Raw genomic sequence first — 12,636 nt, 5'->3', positions numbered from 1 at the left:
TATTCCTGCTTCCTCCAAGTGTTTCAATTTGTGTTCCACTCTGGGCCTGAGATGGAAGGTGAGTCTCCTATGGAGGAGCGCTACTGGCTCAGCTGACTCTTCTTTATGGGTGCTGTGTTCAGCTGGTCAGGCACCCAATTTTGTCGAACAAGCTGGAGTATTCATGCATCAACAGCCCAACGTCCGATGCTTGCACTGTAAAAGGAAAGTGGACGAGGCCTAGATCTTGAGCTGTAGGGCAGCTTAGGCGGACACCTATCCCTTCCTGTAATACATATACTTTGGCCTTGGGATGATATCTTAGTGCTATCATATGAAAACAAATGAGCGCGGAGAGGAACAATTATGTGGGAAAGGCCCTCAGTTTCTCCAAGCTTATATACATAAACCAAAAGTGGAGGGTGTTTCCAGCAGCAGCTATTCTGCTATGGCAGGCAAGCATTGCCCCCCCCCCCCTTTGCGCCAGGAGCAGCAGCTGCAAAACCTTTCGAAGAAAACGATAATAAACTGTGTTTATTATCGTTTTCTTGTACAGAGGCGGGGCCATGGGCTGTGACAAGCAAGGATGGGGAGTGCACAGCACTCTCCCTCCATACGCATGTATGTTTGGCCGGCCGTCTCGGGCCAGCCAAACACACATGTGCACCGTGTTGTTTCCAGCCCGGCACTTTGTTGCCGGGCTGGAGACAGCAGACGCGTGCTCCCAGTCTGCCTGGGAGCACCCTCACTGGGCTCTCCCAGCCTATCCTAACGCTGCTTTGAGCATCGTTAGGATTGGCCATAGGGCAGGCTGGGAGCCTGAGCCGCCAGTGACCAGCAAGAAGGATAGACGGTGTGGCGGCAAAACAGGTAAGGTTTTTTTTTGGTAATTTAATTTCTGTTCCCCGCGCACCGCCCCACCCCTTCAGCAGGCAGCGAGACGCGACTGGGTGTTTTCCACAACAAGCACTCACTAAGCCCTGCTCCTTAATGCTCACTAGGCACAGTACATGTGTTCTTATGGAACTCTAATCCACGTGCTGATCATGTGGCATGCGTAAGCATCTGACCCTCACTTGGTGTGGGAGGGAGCACTTGGATATTCTCTATGCTCCTCATGGGATCTTATATCAGCAACAGTTAAAAATATCTCCAGGAAACCCTTACCGAATTATTTATGGTTGAAAACATAACATGACACAAAGAGGCATTTACTGAGCCTATGTGTCTATAGTGGGTGTTTCAGCTGCCTCACAAGGGTTCAGATTTCATTAGGACTTCCACGACCCTTATACTCCTAACCTATAGGAGTTATTCATCTGCATGCATTCTATGCAAGACCAGGAGATAGTTATGCAACCCTTTTATACAGAGTGAGTTGATTGAAAACTGAAATGAATGAAAATGTGTCTGTATTAGCATATCGGTACAATGTAACCTGTGCATTGCAGTACACACTCTAAAGCACTGAGATCTCAAACCTTAGAGATACCATCATCTATAAACCAGGATAAGTTATCTCGTATGACTTGGTGGCTGAGTTCAGCATGAAATTCGCCTGATATACCTAGGGGCATGGTGTTTCTGAAAATGTAGACTTTCTCATTAATGGGCTGAAGGGGCAGGGCCATTGGCAGCGATTTGCAGAGTTCAGTGGTCATCAGGTTAATGGAGGCCCCTGTGTCTGTGAGGGCCATGATCAACATGTTTTCCAAACGCAGCTGACACCTTGGGGCTCTGAGAGTCAGTGTGGACTTTTTCTCTACTGCCTGGATGTGATTTGTTAGACCTTGCAGCTTTTGGCATGTCTCCCCATTGTTTTTGCTTTCTGACCTCCTGTTTTTATGGTATACTGGACTCTGTTTTTGCTGGTTTATTGTCTCTGTGCACTTTACCACTGCTAATCAGTGATAAGGGCAAGTGCTCTCTATGTAAATTGTAACGTTGATTGGTTTATCCAGGATTGGCATATTTGATTTACTGGTAAGTCCCTAGTGAAGTGTACTAGAGGTGCCCAGGGCCTGTAAATCAAATGCTACTAGTGGACCTGCAGCACTGATTGTGCCACCCACATGGAAAGCCCTGTAAACATGGCTCAGACCTGCCACTGCAGTGTCTGTGCAGGCAGTTTTAAACTGCCAATTAGACTTGGCAAATGTACTCACTTGCCAGGCCTAAACTTTCCCTTTTACTACATGTAAGGCACCCCTAATGTAGGCCCTATGTGGTCCCATGGGCAAGGTGCTGTATATGTTAAAGGTGGGACATGTACTGATGTGTGTTACATGTCCTAACAGTGAAATACTGCAACATTTAGTCTTCACTGTTGCAAGGCCTATCTCTCTCATAGGTTAACATGGGGGCTGCCTTTAAATAACTTTAAAGTGCAGATTCCCTTTGAGAGCAGATAGAAATTAGGAGTTTGGGTTCTCTGAACTCACAATTTAAAAATACAGCTTTTAGTGAAGTTGGTTTTTAGATTGTTAGTTTGAAAATGCCACTTTTAGAAAGTAGACATTTTCTTGCTTAAACCATCATGTGACTCTGCCTGTTTGTAGATTCTCTGCCTGGGTCAGTTTGACAGTCGGGCTGTTTACACCTCTCATATAGGCAGTGACACAAAGGGAGCTGGGGTGTAGCCTGCATATCCTGATGAGCCATCTGAGCTAGGGTGGAGGGAAGAGTGGTCACTGTGCCTTTCCTCACACAATGCAGCTTCCAACCCCCTGGTGTGTGTCTGGGGCATTGGCCTGGACAAGGAAGGATCCTGCAAACAACTGAGACTTTCCTTTGAAGTTTGCCAACTTCAAAGGCAGAAAAGGGTATGAGTATTGGACCCAAAACCCCAGAATTTTAGAATCTTTCCTGAATCAAGAGGAACTTCTGCCAAGGAGAAGAGTTGAAGAGCTGACGGAGGAGTATTGCCCCGTTGCTGTGCTGCTTTGCTGGGTTGGCCTGCAGTTGCCGTCTCTGCCTTAAAAGAGAGCAAAGGTTGAACTTTGTTGTGTGTCCTGCTTGAGAAAGTTCTCCAGGGGCCTGGAGTAGAGCTTCCCTCCTGCTGGAAGTCTCAGGGATATCAAGGACTTCAGTTTCATCTGCCTACAGCACGGGGAACTGTGTGTCTAGTGCTGTTCTAAAAGAAAAACCATTGCGATGCCGTCAGCAACACCGCTGGCCTGCAGCATGACCTGCCAGCACCACACGGAGCCGCACTGCCCCGCTTTGCACCGCAACTCTGATATCACTGATGCGTCATCTGATGCGCCACCGATCCGCTGCTTGCACCGTGACCTGCGGGTCCGCACTCCGGCATCGCCTTGCTCACACCACAGCCTGGGCATCCCCGATAACGTCGCTCCTGCTGACACCGGCATCGCTGCCTGCACCGTGGCCTGTGGACACCGCTTGTCAGGTACACAAAGCACCGTCCCATCCCGCACCACAGCCCTGGCCCACCGACGCCAGGACCATCGAGTCCAGTGTTGTCAACAGATGTCCCTGTCTGCACCGTGGACTCCGCACGGAGCCTGCCCCGCGCTGCCGACTTGGGCCTACTGACGACAGCACTTCAGCAATGACGATGGCGCTGCCTGCACGTGACCTGTTGACACCGCACATGGCACCTCCCCACTTCACACCGCAGCCCTGGTCTCATCGACTACGCTGGACGCCGTCTCCGAGCCGCTGCCTGCACTGTGACCTGTGGGCACTGCATGTCGCATCATCCTGCTTCCCACTGCAGCCACAACGCCATCCACGCCAGTGCTCCTGACTTCATCAGCCTGGAGTTCGATCTGCAACACATATGACTTCAAGGGCTGGATGACCCCCGCACCGACCTCTGGGACCAACACAACAACACCACTCTACGGATCTCATTGCGAGGATCACAAAGCCCTGCAATTCCCCAAGGTACTGTTTGTGGGTCTTCCTGACACCATAGCATGCCCGTGACGCTGCAGCTGGCTTGAACTGTTGGTTTTATTGATCACGATGCCGTGATAGCCCCAGGTAGAGCTATCGACTTCAAGGAACTGTATTTTTAAGTTAATTCCTGCAAAATTCATATTGGTTTGGTCTTGTTTTACACTCATAAATATTGGCTACTTTTCTAAAACTGGTGTGGTGCCATTTTGTAGTGTTTTCACTGTGTTACTGTGTGTTATGTGCAAATGCTTTACACATTGCTTCTGAGATAAGCCTGACTGCTCGTGCCAAGCTACCAAGGGGGTTATCTGAGCGGGTATCGTCCTTATCCTGACTAGACTGAGGGTCCCTACTTGGGCAGGTTGCAAACCGACTGCCAAATAGAGACCCCATTTCTAACAAGGTTAATGGAGGCCCCTGTGTCAATGAGGGCCGCGATCAACATGTTTTCCAAACGCAGCTGACATCTTGGGTCTGTGCGGGTCAGTGTGGACTTTTTCTCTGTTGCCTGGATGATGTGTATGGTTTCGTTGTCTTTGTCATCCATGTTGCCGATGTTGGGGACTTCGTACCCAGTTTCGAGTGTGGTTACTTGTTTCAGGTACAGTTTTGCAGTTTGTGGGGCTGAGTGGCATACTTTTGCAAAATCAACATTCCCAAGGGCAAGTGGTTGTTGAGGGTTTGGAGGAGACATGCTAGGGTTTGTGGGGTTCTTTGCTGACTGAAGACAAGTTCTGTTTTCACAGACTGTGCAGGACTGTTTCCATGTGTGGGAACTTAGCTTTGGATAGCTCCTTTTAGCATCCTAAGGCAAGTATGTCTTTCATGGGCATATTGGGGCCTTACCTGATTTGCTCCTTGAGGTTGGACAAGGCACAGCCTTGCATGAATTGCATTCATCTTTAGTCAGCAATGTGCAAGCGCTGCCTGCTCTTCTGATGTGGGCAAACAAGACGTCTACTCCTCCAGGTTATGAAGGGCTTGGCGGAGAAGAAAGATTTCATAATCTAAGTAACAACTCAAAGGGGGATGTTATGGCATTTTTGAGGGTCTTATAGGTGCATGGAACAACTACAGTCTTTGTGATTTTGTGGATATCCACACCCCAGCTAGGTGTAGGAGAAGTGGTCATTTCCACTTGTTGGCGACATCTACAGCTGCAAAGTAAGTTTCTACTTTGTCAACGCAATATTTCCAATAGGTTGCTTGTGTGGGCAAGAGCCCTGTGAAAGCAAATGGCTCCAGGGTTGGGATTGATGCCATGGCGATGCTTTACGCCTCTTTTCTGTAATCTCAGGACTAGAAAGCAGAGAGGTGGTGGTTGGAGGGCTGCTGGTGGCAGTGTGCGGTCTCATACTAGCTTATCAGCGGCTTGGTACTGTGCTGACACCTGGGTTTTGCTTTTTGGCGGATGCTGGAGCATGAAGGGTCACCTGGACACCAGGATACTGCTGGTTCGGGGATACAGTCGATGTGCTTTTCTTCCCCTACACTGGGCCTTTTACGCCACTGTCTGGGAGCTGTAATAGAGCATGAGCCATGGGCACATGGCTGGGAAGCACCATTGGGAGTGTGCATGTCAATACGTGCTGGCACCTGTGATGTGGATGTGGCTACCACTGCGTGCTGCTGCCTTCCCCATTAGTGGAGGCACAAGCTTTGGGTGGGTGTGTACATGCAGACCTTCATGGGCACTGCTCTGCAGTCAGGTGAGGCTCCTGCACAGGGCTGAACATCTGGCCTCAGTGCCGTCTGTGCAGGCCCTCTCACACACATTGCAGAGTACTGGGGCGCAGCTGCTGAGCGGTGGCTCGTCTATGTAAAATTCATAGGCAGCGGCGTCGGATTGGTAAGGCGGGCAGTTGGGCATTGGCGGATCGGCCGATGCCTTCGGGTGACCTGTGGGCCGTTTTTTTTAAGGCCTCTGTTAACTGGCCCGTGGCAAGCCATTTACTTTATGCCCTCCCCTGCCAGGGGATCATTACTCTTCAGGATATGATGGGCGAGGGAGGGGTTAGGCTGAGAAGGCCTCGCTGGGGTCCAGGTGTTTCTCTTGCCCTCGGTCTATTCTCACCTCGGGCCCCCTGCAGAACAGCCATGCCCAGAAGCAAGCTAATTATTCACTGACCCCCATCCTCACTGGGCCATTACATTCAGGGCATGGCTGCATTCAGGGCCTCCCTGGGGGGGAGAGGGTGGGCAGGTGATTTTGTGACCAGTGGGTCATTTTTAAACTCAGCCTTGTAGAGATGCAGCAATGTGCCTCCCCTGCCAGGCGATTGCCCTGTGATTATGGTGGGCTGGAAGGAGGTGACTCTGGGAAAGGTGATTTTGTGGCCTTTTGCCTCCACCTTTCTGTTGCTGGAGCAATAGCAGCTGTGTTCTTCACCTGATCCTCGCCCCAATCACATTTCTCTATAAATTAGTTGAGTGAGACTAAGCAAACACTATTTCATGAAAGGGCGCTGCGCCAGGAATTTGGGCCACTTTTTGGGGTCTGCCCGGGCCCAATTATGATCCCACTCCAACCCTGTGTTGCAGTATGGGTGTGCAGCTATAATAAATACTTTGGACACTGTTACTGGTTTCTTACCTACTCTGCATACTGTTAGAGATCTATTTATTTGTCTCATGCACTTGGAAAGTGGGACCACAATTCCCACAATGCACCTGGTCAAATCCTTAAAAGTCCACTGGATGCACACCAGGCTGGGGACTTTTGCTGGGGATGAAGCAGGTGAAGCTCTGTTAACCTGTAGCCGCAGGGAGTCCACTCCTCAGTCCTTGAAGCAAGGCACCGTCCCAAGGGCTGTAGTACCAGATTGTGCAGCAGGCACAGCTCAATCAGAAGTGTAGGCCAAGGGTGCAGATCCAGATTCCAGCAGGGCAGTCCTTCTTTCTCTTGTAGTTTCAGGCAGCAGATCTGAGAGGCTATGCACCTCTCACATATTTATTCCCAGCTCCTGGGCATCAGGAAGAGGGGCGCCCAACCAATAGAATGCAGAGTGACGCCCAGATGCATGACCACTTCCTGCAAAGTGTGGCATATTCCTGCCCCAGAAAGTACCATTTTGCCAAAATCCAAAATGTCTGAAACTAGGAGCTGACTAAACCATCCTCCAGTGTGGCTTATTTCCATAGCTCTCCTCCTTCTAAGATCTGCAAATTCCTTCCTTAAGCCTTGTATCTGGCTGAGGGGTCCAGAAGGTGATCTGGCATTCTCTCCTGTCTTGCTCTTCTTTGAGGCTGTATGTTTTATTACCCCTCCCCCTGCTCATGCATTCCTGTGTAGCCCCCGAGCTGCCCTTCACCAGATATGCTCTCCCCTGGACAGCCATTTATCACTTAATCAAGCAGCTCTGCTAATCCTGTTAGCACTGACCAATCAGAGGGGGCAGTCAGAAGGCTGGATTGTGGCTTACAGAAAGAAAAGCCTTATAACTTATTTTCTGTACAAGTTGTGATAACTTCACCAATGTCAAATTGCTGGATTTATCAAAACAAATCTTTTAAGTCCTTGAATTACTTTTCCGCGCTTTTCCTTACTATTATTACCATGAAATACAATATAGCAATGATAGCCTATGAAGGCCAGTATCTATAGTGGGGGGAAATGAAATTATCAGTTTTTCCCTTACATGGGTTTATAAACCATCTTTAATAAGACCCCTGCTTATGGATACATGACCCCCTGCCCCTGGGATACCTAGGGGAGATCCTGGGGGTACCTAATATGTGAAAATAAGGTAGATCATCACATTTAAAGTGCCCACAGCACCAAAGTCTAATTGGGACACCATTTCCATGTAAATGCAGTCTGCAGAGTCAGGCTGCATTATTCTAAAATGACAGAAAACCTCCAGCAGTGCCCAAAGGACAGCAATTCTGCTGGGTCTCTGCTTCCATGCCCTATTATGTACGAGGGTCTTATAGGTAGTTGGTACCCCTTTGCCACATTGTTTACTAGGGACCTACAGGGGCTGTCATGCAAATGGTAGGAATGTAACTTTTAAAGACAGGCTGCAAGGCAGGTCTGCATTTAAAAGGACAGGAAGCACGCAGCAGTGCACACATGCAAGTGCAGACATTCTGCTGGACCTCTAATCCCCATGCCCTATTATATAGGGGCTTATAGGCTGATTGTACACAATTGCCCCATTATATACTGGGGACTTACAGGGTCTGTCAGGACAATCGAAAGGGTACCCTAATACCTAGTGTACTACAAGTGTGTGTTTTAACTTAGCACTGGCCTGGGTCTGGCTAACAGAGCCTAGGGCACAGTCGGAGTCAGTTATCATCAGCACCAGTCAGCAACAAAAAAAATGGGGATGCACAGGTCAAAAAGATGACTTTGCAACATGGCCCCCTCCCAAACGAAAGGTGATAGGTCACAAACCTGCACCAAGGTAGTCCTCATCAGCTAAGTGGAAAAATCCAGAAAGTCTATCTGCATTGGCACGTGCAACCCCAGGTCTGTGTTCCACTGTGAAGTCCATCCCCTGTAGGGAAATGGACCATCTCAAAAGCTTGGGATTCTCCCCTCTCATCTGCATGAGCCACCTGAGAGTTCTGTGGTCAGTCTGAACAAGTGAGTACCAAACAGATATGGTCTCAGCTTTTTCAGGGACCAGACCACAGCAAAGGCCTTCCTCTCAATGGCACTCCATTTTTGTTCTCTGGGGAGAAGTCGCCTGCTAATGAAGGCAACTGGCTGATCAAGGCCCTCATCATTTACCTGTGCCAACACTGCCCCAATTCCTCGCTCTGAAGCATCAGTCTGCACCACAAACTCCTTTGTGTAGTCAGGGGCCAGCAACACTGGTGCTGAATATATGGCAGCTTCAGAGTGTCAAAAGTATTCTGGCACTCTGGAGTCTAAATCACTTTCTTTGGCCTCTTCTTAGAGGTAAGTCCCGTCAGAGGAGCCACAATGGTCCCATAGTTCTGAACAAATCTTCTATAGTACCCTGTCAGACCATGGAAGGCCCTGACCTGTGTCTGGGTTGTGGGAGCTGTCCAATCCAAAATGGTTTGGATCTTGGCCTGGAGAGGTTGTACATGGCCTCCACCTACAAGGTGACCCAGGTACACCACAGAACTCTCCCTTATCTGGCACTTGCTAGCCTTAATATTCAGCACTGCTTGCTGCATGACCTGAAGCACTTCCCTCAGATAGTTTAAGAGATCCTCCCAAGTGGAACTATGCACAGCTATATCATCCAGATATGCTGCACTGAACTGCTCCAACCCAGACAGGACCCTGTTCACCAACCTTTGGAAGGTGGCAGGTCATTCTTTAAGCCAACAGGCATTACTTTGAACTGGTAATGGCCCTCGGGTGTGGAGAATGCTGACCTCTCCTTTGCTCCTTCAGTGAGGGCAATCTGCCAGTATCCTGAGGTCAAACCAAATGTACTCAGATACCTAGCAGCCCCTAACCTATCAATGAGCTCATCAGCTCAAGATATAGGGTGAGCATCAGTTTTGAGACTGCATTCAGTCCTCTGTAGTCCACGCAGAACCTTAGATCCTTCTTTCCTCCCTGGGGATTAGGTTTGGGCACCAGCACCACTGGACTGGCCCATGGACTGTCAGAGGGCTTAATTACCCCCAAATCCAGCATCTTAGCTACTTCAGCCTTACAGTTTATTTTTGACAGGTGGGCTGTCACCAGTGTCAATGTGGTGCCCACACCAATCAGTGACACCTGGTGTCAAAGAGAACAGACCAGCAAACTGCCCCAGCACCTGCCTGCAGTCTCTGTGCTGTTGGTCTATCAATTTGGGAGAGAGTACCACTCCCTTCACTGACCCATCTTGCATAGCTCTGGAGAGGAGGTCCGGCACTGGCTCGGTTTACTCCTCTTCTCCCTCATCTGTGACCAATAACATAATCATGTCTGCCCTGTCATGCAGGACCCTATGAGGGTTTCTGGGGGTGTTAAGGTCTACCAGATAGGTAACCTCACCCTTCTTTTCAATGATTGGATAGGGCCCAGTCCACTTGTCATGGAGGGCCCTTGAAGCTACAGGATCTAACACCCATACCAATTGTCCTGGAGTATACTCGGGCATTGCAGCCTTCTGATCATACCAGTGCTTCATGAGCTCCTGGCTAACCTCCAGTTTCCTGCTTGCCTCATACATGTACTATGCCATGCGTGAGTGCAGGGCTAGCACATAGTCAAGCACATTGTCCTTTGCTTCCTTGAGAGGCTTCTCCAAAGGGTCTCTCAGCAGGCACAATGGCCCCCTCACAGGATGCCCAAATAACAACTCAAAGGGACTGAAAACAACCCCCTTTTGTGGGACCTCCCTGTAGGCAAACAGTAGGCATGGAAGGAGAACATCCCATCTCCTCCTGAGTTTGTGAGACAACCCATTGATCATGCCTTTCAGGGCCTTATTAAACTTCTCTACCAGACCATTGGTCTGGGGATGATATGGGGTGGTAAACCTTTAGGTAACACCACATTCATCCTACATTGCCTTCAGATAGCTGGACAGAAAGTTTGTGCCCCTATCTGAAACAACCTCTTTTGGGAAACCTACTCTGGTAAACACACCAAGCAGGGCCCTAGCCACCACAGGGCAGCTATTGTTCTGAGAGGTATCGCCTCAGGATATCTTGTAGCATGATCCACTACCACCAAGATATACTTATTCCCTGAGGCAGTAGGTGGTTCTAGGGGACTAACAATGTCCACCCCCACCCTTTCAAATGGGGTCCCAACCACTGGCAGTGGTATCAAGGGAGCCATAGGCTTGCCCCCTGTCTTGCCACTAGCCTGACAGGTGACACAGGAGCTATAAAACTATTTACCTTCTGAGACATATGAGGCCGATAGAAATGGTTCACCAACCGCTTCCAAGTTTTGCTCTGCCCCAAATGTCCTGCCAAGGGGAAATCATGACTCAAAGTCAGGATGAACTTTCTGTATCTTTGAGTCACCACCAACCTCCTGGTGGCCCCCTCCCTGAGGTTTCTGGCCTCGGTATAGAGCAGCCCATCTTCCCAATAGATCCTGTGAAATCCACTGTCATCCCCTTTCTCTTGCTTCAAGGCCATCTGCCTCAAGCCCTCAAGGGTGGTACAGCCTCTCTGCCCCCGGCAAAACTCCTCTCTGGAGGGTCCACCGGCTCCTGTCAGTTCTGCCAAGTCTGACCGATCTGGTAGGGATGGAGTCCCATCGTCAGAGGTCAGATCCTTCCCATCAGGGTCAGATTCCTCCTGTACTTCTGGAGTTCCCTGGGCTGACTCCCCAGACCCAGCACCCTTGTCCATGGAGGCTTGGCCCTTTGCTCCAGGGTCCAAGTGCCCAGGACTTTCCATCTGAGCAGTCTGTGACCGGGTCACAGCCCATACCCACTCAGGGAGCTCCAATATTCTCATATGGAGCCCTCTCTCCACTTCTGACCGCTCAGATTCTTCGAGATCATTTCCCAGTAAACACTGTACTGGCAGCTACTTTCCTAGGGCCTGTCACACCTCCCCACTCTAAATCCACCTTTGCCATTGGATGGAGTTTGGTCCTGCTGTCTGCATAGGTCACCTGGTGAAACTCACCAGGTAGGATTTGCTCTTGAGACACTAGTGTATCTCTCACCATAGTCACACTGGCTCCTGTGTCTCTCAGAGCCTCAACCTCTGTCCCATTGATGTTAAGCCTCTGCCTGTACATGTCCATGCTTGGAGGTAATGTGGCTAGGGTTGCAAGATCCACCCCACCAAAGGATACTAAAGTTGCCTCTGCCACTTCCCTACCCCTCTCTGGGACGCTCTCCACCCCCACACTTACACTAGCAATCCCCGGAGACTGCCCAACAGTGGAGGGCTTCTTTGTGTAGACAGCATCTCCTCTCTTGTGCCCTGTCTGACCACAGTCAAAGCACTTTCCCACCTTTGAGGGATCAAAGAACCTACCCTTCTTTCCCTAATACCCCAACCCCTTGAAGTTGGATTGGCACAGGCCCCCCCTCCTTTCTCAGGTTTTTGTGGGTATGTGGAGGACTCCTTCTGTTTTTGAGCTTCTTTTCCCTGGGCTTTCCCCTTTGAAGGGTCCTGTCCGCCTTTTTTCTGGTCGCACCCCCTTGTGCTGATTGGAAACCCTGGTTCTGGCCCACTCATCAGCTGCCTTGACTAGTTCCCTAGGACTAGACAGCTTAGAGTCTACTAGATACTGGTGTAACCTCTCATGTACACAATGAGTCAAAATATGTTCCTTCAAAAAGAAATTATACAATCCGTCATATGTGCTCACTTGGTTACCAACAATCCAGCCCTCTAGTGCCCTCTCTGAGGTGTCCAAAAAATCCACCCAAGACTGTGTACTCACTTTTTGGGTATCTCTGAACTTCACCCTGTACTGCTCTGGGGTCAAACCAAATTTCTCAACTAAGCATCTCCTCATGTGGGTGTAGAATTTAGCCTCCTCCCTCTGCAGGGTCAAGAGCCTATCCCTCCCAGCTACTGGAATCAGTTCCCACAAGAGTGAACCCCACTGCTTGGGGTGGGCCCCCCACATCTCAAGGACGCTTTCAAATGCAGTTAGCCATTTGTCAATGTCGTCCCCCTCTATGTATCTGGGTACTATTCCCTTGGGAAGCTTGGAATCAAACCCCACAACAGCTATCAGTCAGACTTAGAACACATTTAGAAAAATCAAAACAATGGATTAAAAATGAGCTTAGTTCAAATTTCAAAAATTCAAAAATCTAAAGTTTTGTT

This window comes from Pleurodeles waltl, chromosome 3_1 (assembly GCF_031143425.1).
Source record: "Pleurodeles waltl isolate 20211129_DDA chromosome 3_1, aPleWal1.hap1.20221129, whole genome shotgun sequence".
NCBI lineage: Eukaryota > Metazoa > Chordata > Amphibia > Caudata > Salamandridae > Pleurodeles > Pleurodeles waltl.
This window is presented reverse-complemented; position numbering follows the sequence as displayed.